Source organism: Musca domestica, unplaced genomic scaffold (assembly GCF_030504385.1).
Source record: "Musca domestica strain aabys unplaced genomic scaffold, Musca_domestica.polishedcontigs.V.1.1 21, whole genome shotgun sequence".
NCBI lineage: Eukaryota > Metazoa > Arthropoda > Insecta > Diptera > Muscidae > Musca > Musca domestica.
In genome coordinates, this window is record NW_026712258.1 from 10653057 (window position 1) to 10667768 (window position 14712).

At 31.9% G+C, this 14712-nt stretch overlaps 1 protein-coding gene across 14 annotated transcripts in view; it reads left to right on the plus strand.

Annotated features, from left to right (window-relative positions):
* The window catches only part of LOC101889366 (TLD domain-containing protein 2), a 254778-nt gene that overhangs the window by 148419 nt on the left and 91647 nt on the right, over window positions 1-14712 (plus strand). The window contains exon 1 of one of the 14 annotated variants that reach the window (XM_059122693.1): window positions 10228-10371. The exons of 12 other annotated variants lie outside the window; for them this stretch is intronic. The gene's annotated coding sequence lies outside the window, so the exon portion shown is untranslated. Of the gene's footprint in view, window positions 1-10227; window positions 10372-14712 lie in introns of those variants that run through there. One more of the 14 variants, XM_059122694.1, reaches the window with a different exon arrangement.

The following is a 14712-nucleotide window of genomic DNA, read 5'->3' on the forward strand; positions in this document are numbered from 1 at the left end:
ACGACAAAATGTGAGAATAATTAATGACCGAAAGATATTCAGATTTGATGTCTGAATTGACTTGTAACGATAGGATTTCAATTGAGGGAGGGGAGTCAGAGTGGGAGACTTGTAATTGACCGGAGAGGAGATTAATGTCTGTTTAGAATAATTTTAAAGGGCAAAAGAGAATAAATAATATTCAATTCTTATGTCAAATGTTAAATAACATTAAAATACGGACATAAAATGAATGGGTGCTAGTCTGATATGTTAAATATGGCCGGTGGAGGAGAAATTATGACAGAGTCTAAGTATGGACCCAAAATGTGATTATAATTATATTTGTCTGATGAAAATAGGGCTCGCTGCAATCGAAAAAGTACGAAAATACTATGATAGAAGAATACATGTAGTCTCATCGACTCAGCTTCTGGGACAATGAACTGTCAAACCAATCTTGGAATTGAAAATTTTAAATGAAAAATTATTCATACTTGTAAAATCTTTTGAAAAATTCATATCATAACAGCCTCCGATTGGTGTCGTATAATAAAACTTCTAAATATCTACTTATTTTTTATAATTCATTTTAACATATCAATGCTTCCAAGGGTTGATGCTTCTATTTGTATTCCTTTACCATGGTAAAATTAGGAAGGTAAAGTCATTTCAAATAAGCATACCCATCTATGCATTTTCTGTAATTTACCTTGTCACATTTTACTACATAAAAACAGGTTCCTATCTCTGATTTGTGTATGTACAATGGATTTATAAATACAAATTTTGGCAATGAGATGACAAATCAATAATTTTTGATAAAATTGTAAACATGATTGTATGACTTTACCTTCTTGATTCCACCATGGTATGTACCTTACTTACGTACACCTAAGTCTGTTTTTACACGGTAGATTGGTTCCAGAAGAAGCCGTGTAAAAAAAAACCGTATAAAAAAGACATTGATTTTATGGGTGATTTGTTCCTAATGGGTGATTTGTTCCTAATTTCTAAAACCTATCAAAATTAGTGAAAAACAAGAATTTTTAAGAACAAGAATTCATGTCTATTTTATTAAATCAAATATATAATGCTTGTGCTATTCACATTTGCTTTGACCAGTAAAAAATGTTTGTACGCGCTAAAGGGGAATTCACTTAAATCTTTAAGCTAGTGTTCGCAAACTATTGATTCTATCGATGGTTTCAGACTTTTTTCTTTCATAAATACTTTTTTGTGATATGAACATACTTCGCAAAAATTAAATTTGACAAAAAAAATTAAGTACATAAAATTTCAAATCGTGCTAAATGGAATAAAATCGTGTAAAAAAATTAAAAAAATTCAATTTTCAAACCGTGTTATATCAAAACCGTGTACAAAAAGACCGTGTAAAAACAGACTTAGGTGTATTTTACAACAGAAATGTCGTCCATGTATCACACGATATGTGCAACTCCTACATAAATAAAATTTAATATTACATATGTAAAAAACATTCATGTATCAGATAACTGCTGATTTTCTCCGAGCAACCGTAACTTGTTATTTGTATTCGGATGACATGTTCAACTGCTGATTAAAGAGCGTAGCTTTTAGAAAAATGAGATTTCTTTTAAGATACCAGAAGGGACCGTGAAAACACGGTCCTTATCAAGAGAAAAAATCTGTTAAATATATTGATAAGTGAAACAAAGACAGTGGAAATCGGAATTTGTATCAATTGCAAAGTGTTCTCCATGCGGAGTGGCTAGCCACAGACATACCATTTTTTACATATGTATAAGTTACACATATCGCGTGATACATTGATGACATTACAATTGAGGTATACATGAGAAAAAGACATCTGTACTTTTTCGATCACATCGAGCCCTATTTTCACCGGACAAATACAATTTAATCAAAAATGTTGTCTGTTTGTTGTGTGAAAATATATAAAATTAAATTTGCTGTAAAAGTCATCCATAAAGTTTGATGATTTCATAAAAACATAATATAATCCCAATGTTATTAAAGGAAATAGCAAAAATGCACACGGAAATACATATGGATATAAAAAGTGACAGCACATATGTAAAACCCATTACGTTTGATAATATCGTAACTAAACTTGAGGGAATACGACGACAATTTTTTTTTTTAATAACCAAACGTTTTAATCTTGACAGACCCACCTGACAATATTAAAAGAGATTGACTTCATTGACCTTTCTTCCAGCAACTCACATTTCCAGTAATTTTCATAGTTCATACCTTCAAAAGTTTGAAAACAATAATAATAATAACGGTTTTTTGTTGGCCTTGTTTTAACTGTTATTAATTCTTGTCATTAATAACGGTCAATAACCCCCTCCTTTGTACATATGAACTTATTGCTTTAAGATTTTGTTTCGGTTCTTCTTTTTTTCTGGCATTACTCATTTACAGGCAGGCAGGCCGCAATCATTAATCTCATCCACCGGCTGTGAAAATACTATTTCTCATCCAAAGAAAAAAATTAAAACTGTCATTAAAAACACTTTAAAGTGGTTCATATTTTTAGTCTCTTTTGCTTTTGAAGTGATTCAACAACAAATTGGAGATTACCTGTTTTGGTATTCCACAACAGGAAACTAAATATGAATACAGCTATGTAATTAATTTTATTGTGCTCCAAAAATTCTCAAAAGAAATGCCTACATGTGGTTATTTATTGTTTTTAGCATTATTCTCATTTATGGGATCCCATTTTCTGCTCGTAATCATGTTGTTTTTTATATGCACTATCTAGTAAACAATATTAATTTCCGTTTTAGATGAAGACCCAGAAACAAACAATTTATCACCATAATAAGAAAGGAAGAGAACCAAAGCTAAGAGTATTTGTTCTTTTCGTTCTTTCTAAATTTGTTAACTGCAGCTACTATTGGCTGATGTTCCTTGTGTTGTTCGTGATAAGAATTCCAGGCTTCCAAGAAAAAGATAACTAATAACATATGTTTTGCTTTCCGATTTATTGTTTATCTTCAGTTTTTTTGGTTTCTTCGCAATAATTCCCTTCCTTGTCTGCCTTGTTATAACATACCTAATACCTTGTTAGGATAAAGCTTTTCAAAACGGTATTTCTTAAGGTGGGAATACATAAAGCGCTTATTATATCTTAGGAAATGAACAAAGGAGCCTAGGGCCAAAATCGACCTAAGTCAACCTAAAACTCCTTTGTTCCTCTACGAAGAAGCTAGCCGCTGACTTAAGCCAGCCAAATATGCACTTTATGTATTCCCACCCTAAGCTGCAACAATTCTACTCGCCTACCAACACTGATTACCTAGTATTTTCCCCGGCGCCAAATTTCCATTTCTTTCAATTGAAATTCGTCCACTCAATTTTCATTTTTGCATCAGAATCAATTGATTCTGTGGATTTTTTTTCTCCAATAAAGACAAAACATTTTATTAAAATTCTGTAAATATGACCGCAATGAATAAATTAATCATTTATTCATTCGCTCATTTGTTCGGGTAATTGGACGAGCACGTTTTGCCGGCACGCGATATCTTTCATTCTTTCTGCACTGCCAGCAGAGTAAACATTGTAAACAACAATTGAAGAACTTGATATCTATCGCCGAGTAACAGTAAAAAGTAATAAAAAAAATAATAAAACGTTAAACTTTTACATAAAACAGCAGCTTATCTTCGTATGCACAAATATGACTGCAAAAGATGATTTATGAAATAAAACGATTTGAGTCAAATGATAACAGTTTTTTCAAAATCAATGGAAATTGAAATGAATGGCTAGAGGACTAGACTAGTTACCGGGTTACATTCATGTTTACATCTTGATTTTACCATGATAATGTCAAAAATCAGAGTTGTATTTGCAAAATCTTTGAGTTGTGTAAACGTCATATAGTTGCCAAAGCATTTAGAAGGAATGCGAACTGCGAATGTGAAATCCACTTTCTTCTACTTTTGAACATTTTACCAAAAAAAAAAAAAAAAAAAACAATTGTAAAATCATTGCATGTTTACAAAGATAATATCATGCTATCATACGAGTACAATTTTTTATAGTATGTCCCTTCATTGTGAAATGTATCAGCCTGTTCCACGATATCAAAAGAACTCGTTCGCACACCTATTACACGACAAACAGCCGATTTCCGAACGAACGAAACAGAACGAAAATTTGTACGAACATCAGCGAATGAAAACTTAAGCATTTTAGTGTAATTTTGCGTTCCACTATCTTTGTTAAATGACATAATCAGTCACTTATGTGATTGCTGTCGTCTACTCCACAGCTGCGGGTACTAGTTGATTATATGGAAAAGAATCCTGCGTTCGTCAGAGGAGTGCCAATATTTGGAAGCAGCAGGCTCCTCCACATCATCCATAAAATATAGGGCACAGAAATATTCATTTTTTAATTTTTTGAATAAATAAATAAAGTGAACACAATAACTGGGAAACTCGAAATGTTATTATGTTTTTTTATTATTTACAATTTGCTTGTTTACAATTGAACTGTCAGTTCAGACAGAACCAGCTGACATATGGTTGCATGTTTTACAGCTTTTCGCGTTTAAATCTGTCATTTTGGCGCTTTTTTGTTTAATTTCGCGGTTAATTTTTTCAAAGGTATATTTGGCAACACTAAGTCACGTAAGGCTATGCGAAAGCATGAACGAATGTTAGTGGAACGCATTTTGATACGAAAGTGAGTGACTAGCTTTCGTTCGCACAATTTTTCTTTCGATATCGTGGAACAGCCTGTATATTTTGTAGTTCTTCCTTAAATATGGGCGTACAGCTGGCAAGAATTTTACATTTATTTCAGACCAAATATTTTGTTATTTTCAAATCATGTAAGACGTAATTATGGAATGGTTGAATTTGGTTTCGTTGAGATTAGGACAAGTATGAAGATAATATCACGCCTTGTTTGCTACAATACAAAAAAGATTGTTATCCATCATATTTAGTCGAATTGACATTAAATTTGTCACAAGGAATTGTCAGCGTAAGTTTTCGTTATAGCACAAAATCCACATTGTGAGGTTTTTTGACACATTTTTCCGCTGGCACATCCGATTATTTGATCCCTAAAGGCGGACGTAAAGTAAAACCTAAGATATCGAACGTAAAACTGTTTTCACGCTGAAAGTAAAATATTTTTTTTGACCTTTGTAAAGGCTGCCACTCGTCATACGAAAATATTTTAGATATGAAAATGGATTTTATTTGAAAAATGACAAGGTTGATTTTGTTAGATTAGGGTTGCCGTATTCAATTTATCAAATGAGTACCTCTATTGTTTTGCTATGGGGAATATATAAAAAAGATAAAGTATTTTCAAATAAGCATATCCATCTCTACATTTTCCGTAACTTTTCTTGTTAAATTGCACTGAGTAAAAAACGAGTTCCCATCTCTGCAATAGATTTCTAAGTTAACATTTTGCAATGGAATGTTATGATTTCTTGACTTTAACTTCATAATTCTACCATAAAAAACCTTTCCCGTACTCCAAAGAGATGTAAAAGTTGCACTTCTCTTTAAAGAAAAATTGTACATTTTTCTTTGTTTTGTATGTTCTCTTTAGAAACTGTTTACACCACGAATTTGGGCGAGTAAAAGTGGAAAATCTGCCAAACAGTGATATTGACATTTTATTCAATTAAATTCCACAAAGCTTCTGATGTTTCTAATGAAACCACGTACACTGTGGTCGGTTATTGCATCTTTCCCATAGATAAAAAAGTGATGTTGTCGGCCTCAGAAATCGTTTTTCGTTATTACAAGTTTCATTTAAGAATGAACTGTCCGATAAGCAAAAGGTCAGACCGTCTCCTCTGTATCTGTTAACGTAGAACTTACTGAATTCAAGTTGCCATATTTTATATTGATAATATGGCAACAACAGCAACATATATTCAAATAAAAAATGGATAACGGAGAACTGAATTATAGTTTTATTTAACGAAATAAATTACAACTTTGTGTTGTTTATTATTTTAAACATAAAATGTAGTTGCCATTGTGAAAATATACAGTGACTACTATTTACTTTTCCAAAAAGCTTGCCACATCTCCGTAAAAAATCATTTATTTAAACGGAAAGATGTAATAACGAAAACCCGATAATGTGAACTTTATTTTCTACTTTTTCTAAAGTAAGGGATAACAAAACCGAACTATATAGAAAAGATATAAAAAAGGGGCTAATTGTTAAAAATCTAGGTCTTCTGCAATTTTCTTTGAAAATTCATCAAAAATTTTGGAAAACCCCACATATCTTTCAACACTGTTTTTTCATCAGCTGTTTGAAAGTGTCATGCTGTTGACACGATTTTGACAATTTTGTGTTGCTACTTTTCCGTTTACGTACTTTTTCAGCTATTTTTTTCTGGGAGAAATTTTTTGATAGTTTGCTATTTTTGCTACTTTGACCACTAAAACAAATACGCGAACAGAGCTTATATGTGTACAGTGTTGTTAGAATTTCATCTCCGGATTAAATTGATGTTTACATCTTGATTTGACCATCTTAATGTCAAAAATCAGAGTTAACATTTTAAACTCTGTGTAGCGTAAATGTCAAATAGTCGCCAAAAATTTTAGAAGGAATGCGAGCTATATTGATTAGAAAAGTGGTGCCTATTTTATCCAGCATTATATGCTACAAACACACAAATACTAATAAAGAGACTAAAAAACTGCATGAAATACCAGACTAAACCAGACAAAAACATTACTTCTTACGTCGATCCTCAAACCAGTTATATTTGGTTAATTATTGAATGCATGCATTTTCCTTATCCCATATGTATTTTGGGAAAAGAAATAATTTCACCATGTTGACTTAATACGTGATGTTAATAGACGATAAACGTCGTTCTTGTTGATATAATATTGATAATACAGCTGACTAATAAACGAAATTGATGATAAACAAAATAATAATAAATGTACTTATTAGCGAACTACATAACACATACATATAATTGAGATTAAACTGTTAATGGGAATTCCCGACATGATAATATCAACTATTCAAAATCTCTGGGTCAATTAAACTTTTTTGCGTTAATTTACTCTTTCAAGTTGAGCTTATAATGACCTAATAAGATGACATTGAAAATTGGAATCTAGCAACGCATTTTCCCTTATTATTTGCAAGTATAAAATGTCTACATGTCATATTTCATAATGTCAAGTGTAAACGCAGGCCATTAAGTATGTCGGTGATTATTGCCCTATACTCTATGGAATCTGTTCAGCTTTCCTGTATATTTTCTTGACATTATCACAATTTATTTATATAGAACACACATGAACCCCCAAATGTCGAAAAACATATGTTAAGTCCATGATTTGTTTTTATGTTTTTGAATATTTATTTCTTGTCTGGCATGGGGTTTATCAAGATTTTGGACTACTGCAAACAATGTCTTTAAACAATTTTGCTGCAAGAAAGAAAACATAAAATTAAAATTTATGATATTAACATTTGTTGTATACTCTGCTAATAATGAAGCACAGTCATAAAAATAATATTTATTATTATCAACATTAATATATACAACTGCTACTAGAAGTTCTCAGGTGTTTTATGTGGATCATATGTCAAACTAAAGAAAGGTTGGACATAAATTTTGACACGCGTCAACAAACGATTCTGCATTATTCAATGTACAAGAACTTGGTTTTGTTCCCTTACTTTTCAAATTAGTAAAAGTTGCAAAATTGTAGTGTGTAAACATGGTTATACCTAGAAATATGTTGTTAACTTGTGTAAGGAAACACATATCGAGTAAAAAGGTGCAGAAGCTTAAAGGTGAGAATACATAAAAAGCTTTTTTGGCTGGCTTCTTCGAAAAAAAAAAACGAAGGAGCTTGGGTCCAAAATCGAACTAAGTCAATCTAAAACTTCTTTGGCCCTCTACGAAGAAGCCAGCCGATGACTTAAGCCAGTCAAAAAAGCCTTTTCTGTATTCTCACCTTAAGACCCTTGAACTTATAGGAACTGAACTTGATCACATCAGAAGTGTACATTATAATCAATGTTGGCCTTTCTTTGACAAAACCATGTTGATAAGATCACTGATTTGACACTAAAGGCTAACATAAGCAGATCAATGTTTATATCGTGATTTCGGCGTGAAAATACAACACTGTTTGCCACTTGTAACTGATAACAGTGTTGTATTTTCATTATTTATTCTAGCCAAAGTCACGATTTATGCTTCGATCTGGTCTAGTCTTAAGAGTTCAAAATGTTTTTATTGCTCTTAATTCTTGAATTCCCTTAAAATATTTCACTTAGTAATATCCAGCAAATTCGATGCGCTCTCTTTTACTGGATTTTTGAGTAGTAAAATTTGGGAAAAAAATTGCCAAATATCGAGCATACAGAAACATCAATTGTTTTCTGCATGGTACTATAAATAAGGTAAAGTAAAGCTACCAGCTGGCCACCAATTTTCTTGAGTGTGGCCGACTTAACGTTTCAAAAATGAGAATAAATATCAAAGAAATTAGAATAACTTGTGGCATATAATTTTGAATAATCCTGACAGGAAGCGGGCATAGGCTCAGGGCTGTATTTCTACTGTAGTTTTACGAAGATGTTCTACCTCCTTATTGTACCACGGTTTCATGACATTCGCAGCATTGAACTCAGTGTTGCCACCAAGGAGAATACAAATACACACATTTAGGGAAAAATTACACATGTACGAGTTAAACACAAAATCGGATGAAACATGTATATGGGATATATCTGAAACGATTTTCATCAAATTTGACACGCTTTCTTCTATTTCTGCTGAATTCGGTCGTATGCCAAAATTCATTCAATTCGGGCCAATACTACCCACTTGATGCACAATAATCTTGAAATCGGATAAGGATATATATGGGAACTATATTCAAATCTCAACCTATTTGGATGAAATTCGGCAATGGTATTGCTGAGCTTCACAGAATGTCGTTGTTACGGATTGTGTATTACGACTGTGGAGGCACTATATATGGGAGCTATAGCTATATCTGAACCGATTTTCACCAAATTTTACATATATGCTTCTAGGCTCCGTCGGACGGACGGTCCTAGGGACATGCATAAATCGACTCAGAATGTGATTTTATGCAGATCATCAAAAGGATCTATTGGTCAATCTCGCTTCCTTCTCTATGTTACAAACAAATGCACAGACAAAATACCCTAACCACAGGTGGTGTATGATTTAATTACCCATAAAAAATAATAAGTAATTACACAAAAGGTGGTAACACTGATAGAATCTCATCTATTAACAGGTACTTCTGCACTAAATTTTCTCTCCATTTCATATCCTCGTCATATTAACGAATCCCTTGTCGGCCGTAGCAGGTAATCGTTGGTGTTTTTGTTGTCGAGTGTACGTGACTTATGGCACAACTGAAATTGTATTTGATATTTCTTCCTTTTGGGTATTTATATTAAATTTAATTAAATATGGGTCAACATAGACCGATAAATACCAAAAATTATGCTGAACCCATTCCAATTTACATTCATAAAGAAATCACTATTAATTAACAAAGAATTAAAAAAGAACAACAATGCATATTGATAACAAGATGCTAGTTAAACGCAAATTCACTCCAACAGCTGTTCACGTTCTCCATACCCAGAAGAAAGATAAAACTCTAAGAATAAACTCTGTTCGTGTGGGTCATTTGTGAATGAAAGAGAAGTGGGAGATTATGATAACCATACATATGTTTGTCAAAGAGCAAAATAAAGTATATCTAGATTCTAGAATAACACAAACTCAATGGAAACATGTAATTATTATTTTCATATGTACATCTCAATTCCATGAGGGATTTTTTGGAAAACAGAATTTTAAAGTGATCTCCAAAAATAACAAACTGTCATATGTCTCATTTTTAAAGGAAATTAATTGTTTTCTTTCCAAATAACATTCCTGACCTCGTTCAAATAGAAAATTCCACTGTAAATGCATGGAGAGTAAAACCAAGAGAGGGAACTCTGACACCTCTTTGTATTACAACTCCCGCTCTCTCTCTTTCGCTCTCACCACATGCATTCAACAGTGACAAAGACAATGTCAAACACTCTGCCGGCAAAGCAATTACACAGTGCGTTGGCAACACTATTCCCCCTTTTGTTTTGATGCCTTGGATTACAGAGCAAATTAGTTTAACGCGAAACGGTCTTCGAAAGAGACACAGTGAAATTGGTGTTTTGCCATTTAAGGCTGTACGCAATTGAAAAATCAGAAAACGCCAAACGAAATATCATCAACAAAAATAAACTTAATTAATTTACATATGAACAAAGTGTTTTTGTTTTTGTATTTTTTACGAAAATACAATGAAAGTGAAATGTGTTGGTATCGAAAAATGAGATAAAAATTTCAAGTGAAACGTCATCACCGGCAAGAGAATAACATAAGTGTCAATAATAAGGCGACGATCATTACCTTGAGAGTTTTTTTCGCTTTATTATCCCGAAAAATATATAATATATTCAATTTTATTAATTACACAAAACAAAATATTTTTTTTAATTCGGTTATTAATATTCACATAAATTGTTTTTCTGTCTCACCTCCTTCGTTTGGTACCCTACCACGTCATGTTGCTCGCGCTCGCTTTATTGCTGATAAGTTTTGCCTTATCTTGACAAAATTAATATTCACTATTTATATTCAGATATACAAAATTTTTTTTATATATATTTAATATAATATACAAAAACAAAAATTTAATAAAAGAAATAAATGTTATCTCTTGTATTTTGAACAATTTAGAAACTGAGACATCTTGACGTCTCAGTAAAATGCGGTATAGTGTGTGTTGTTGTTTACAAAAGTTTTCATCACTGCGAAGACGGAATATACAAAGATCACTTTTCAGTGAAAAATTGGCGTAGTTATATTAAAAATATAATAATTTAATTTTTGGTATTCTCAAATGATTTTTTCATTTTTATTAAGTTAATGTTAATGGTTTTTTTTGCTATTTGTAAATAAATGAAATAAAACTTGTTTTTTTGCTCGTGATAAATGATAAATTTTTATTTGCAATTTTTGTAAATATTTTACTGTAAACTAACCTAGTGTTTACACAAGACGACTTGTCTTAAATCAGAGTTGTATTTTCCTACCCTTTCCTCACAATTTTCAACGAAAGGAAAAGGCTTATAATTAGTGTGCCCGAACTTTTCTTATAGAATTGCCATGTAAATTTCGCGTTTTTCTATCTTCTGCTTAAAAGTATTCTATAAAAACATTAATGTTTTATATGTTAAGTCCATTAGCATTCACAGTAATGCATTTTGACATTAACAGCCTGTTCCACAATATCGAAAGAATACGTTCGCACACCTTTTAAACGACAAACATCTGATTTCCGTGCCACTAAAATTTATCAGAACAAAAAATTGTACGAACATCAAAGCGAACGTAAGAATTTCAGTGTAATTTGGCGTTCTACTATCTTTTTTCTTTCGCACTCATGCGAAAACCAATGCCAAAATCGTCAGTTTGTAATTCAGGATAATTCTTTCAATATTTAAGATTCAAATTGGCCACAAACCTAGAAAAATACATAATCCATAAAATAGCTTTCGTTCGCAAAAATTTGCTTTCGATATCGTGGAACCGGCTGTAAATTTGATATACAACTGCCTTGGGCCATATTAGCATCCGCTGCACAATCAATAGCTACTGACCATCTAGACGAGTTGCCAAAACTCTAATTGTGATTGAAAACACAGTGAGAAAAATAAACAGAAACAACGTAAATAAATTTTGACAGTTCGTCTGATCTGTCGCAACTTGTTATAGCGTGTTAAGATACAAATGTCTATCCAAAATATAGCCTGTTAAAATAAGACATTTTAAATCGACTCGATTTCTAATTCCAACTTTCAAATCCTACTTGTTTATACTAGTTTACATGGTAGAAGAATATAGGTAGATGCATTAACGCTTGGGAACATTGCTATGTCAACATTTTTAAAATGTTTTATCAAAACTAAGTAGATTTTAAATGTTTTTTAAACGACGCAAATCGGAGTTTGTTATAATATGCATTTTTTTTAACAATTGTTACAAATTTTAATAATTTTTTATTCAACATTTTCAATTTCAAAATCGGTTTGACAGTTCATTGTCCCAGCAGATGTGTCGATGCGAATACCTGTATTCTTCTACCATGCTAGTTTAAAATTATATAAAATGTCAGTCAGCTGATCTTTGTTTATGTATACTTACAGGGTTTATTATTTCCTCAAAACACCTTATAAATAATTGTTTAAAAATTAAAAGAATTGATGTTTCGACTCAAACTTTTCTCCAACGTTGACGTCACGGCCAAGTCAAATGTAATGTCAAAATGCACTATTGTGATTAAAATCACAGAACAAAAGATAAACAGATAATCAAAAATTGTAAACAAATTTTGACATTTTATCTGGTTTTTAAAACTTGCAGGAACATCTTGTTGCTGCGCCATGGTTAGGATCGGCAGGAATATTAACAAAATATGTTAAAAAATATATACAACACGGTTGCCAATTTTGCACAAACTGCAATATTTTTATTTTTAGGAGTCATGTTGTGTGCCAAAACATATCGATTGAATCTAAATAATTAGGATTTATTCCTTAATCCGGATTGGTTAAACCAAATTTCCAAAAACAAAAAGTCTGCTTAAGACCGTGTTTATTTCATTTCAGAAAAAAATTGCAGGACAATCAAAAAAATTCTCTTCCCTTGGCCTCTTTAAAATTTTGAGCTAATAGATAACATTTGGTAACAATTAATCCACACGCCTAAAATAATATTACTCATTCTCCTCTTCTTCCAAACCCATTTTTTTTATCTTTTGATAAGAAACAAATTGGCAAATTTTCTAATGAATTTAATTGAAAACCCTTTGTCAATTTATTTTGTGTTGTGTGCAATACCACCCACCACCAAAAAACACACACCTATTCATGAGCTATAATTTCTTAAACACGAAAAAATTAATTGAAACCATGGAGTATATTCAGCGATTCTAAAAAATGCAAACAAGTCAGCACATCACCGATTGTGACAGCCGTAGCTTCAATAGTCACATTTGGCCTAGTGATTACTTTATCACTTAGCGCCATTATATTTTATTGAATTAATTTATCAGCAGATTTATATCGAACTCGTATAAGTGTGTACGTTTATATTTATATTCGATCGAGTTATCTTTCACGATAACAAACATTTGCACTCTTTTTTTCTGCCAAGCCATTGTCTTGTTTTAATTTATATTTGTATGCCATTTGTGCGTCGTTTACATCTGCTATTAAATCATGGTTTTTGCTATCATATGTTTTATATAATTTAACGATGATAATAGACAGGGAGCCATTGAAACAGCCTCCCATATTTTTTTAAGACCAAACAATTAATTTAATCATGTTTTGACGCACATTAGATGTAGATAAAATTTTAGTTATCTTTCTTCATTTATCGCAGAAGTCTGAATATACGTAAACAAATCTAACTAAACACGAGATTTTTTCTTCGCTGTTTGTTCACATGTCAACTAAATTAATTGGCATGGCAATAAAGTTGAACAAAGTATTGCAGCAGAATTAGGCTTTACACTAACCGAAATGAAGTTATGACAAATGTCAAATACTCTTTGATGTTCAATGGGAACGTACACGCGCCTTATCGCACCAGACCAAATTATATTAAGATATTTTCGCCGTCCAGCTAATCAAACTAAAACGAATCGTCAAGTTATCGACACCAATTTGAAATTTATCTCGCAATTCGTATGTTAACAACAACAGCAACAACACAATTTGCACATTTGTGTTAATCACAAATGTCAATAAAAAAGAAATAATTTTATTGACTGCAAAGATGACGTGCATGCCTCCACGGGTCTTAATCTCTTGGCCTGAGACGACGATAATAACAACGACAATGTGAAGGTGGGATCTAATGTTTACTAAAAATAAAATGTAAACGGTAGCTCTCTTTGTAGATGTTGTCTTCATTGTCAACAAACAGCTGATTAGGAGTAATTTGATTTAACATGGTTAAGCCGGAGGGTTAGCCTTTTAGATGGGCCCTTTTTAAGCCGATGCACTTAAATAGAAAAGTAATTTTTAAACTTTTGCAGAGTTTTCATTAAAAAATTGAATCACTATTAAATTTAATGTTTTTGCGTGGTAGATGCATCAACGTTTGGGAACATTGATATGTCAAAATTTTTAAAACATTTTGTCAAAAATAAGTATATTTTCATATGTTTTATATATATACGACGCAAATCGGAGATTGTTATAATATTCCCTTTTCAACAATTTTTGGAAAATTGAATGATTTTTCATTCAAATTTTTTTTATTCCAAAATTGGTTTGTCAGTTCATTGTCCCAGAAGTTGTGTCGATGCGACTACCTGTATTCTTATACCATGTGTTTTTGCAATAAGCAAATGTGCTATGTGGAAGTATCTGGCGTACAAAAATAGTACACTGTTGCCGCTTGTATTTTCACATTTCGTTCAACCAAAAATGGCAACAGTGTTATATTTTCCCGTTGAAGTCACTATTTAAGTTTTGATCTGTTTTAGTCTATAGCGCTCCACTTCATTTTCCGTTAAATTATTAATAATTTTGAAAACTGCTCAGGAGTTCTGGCACCGTTTCGTTTTTTTAAGTTGGCTTCAA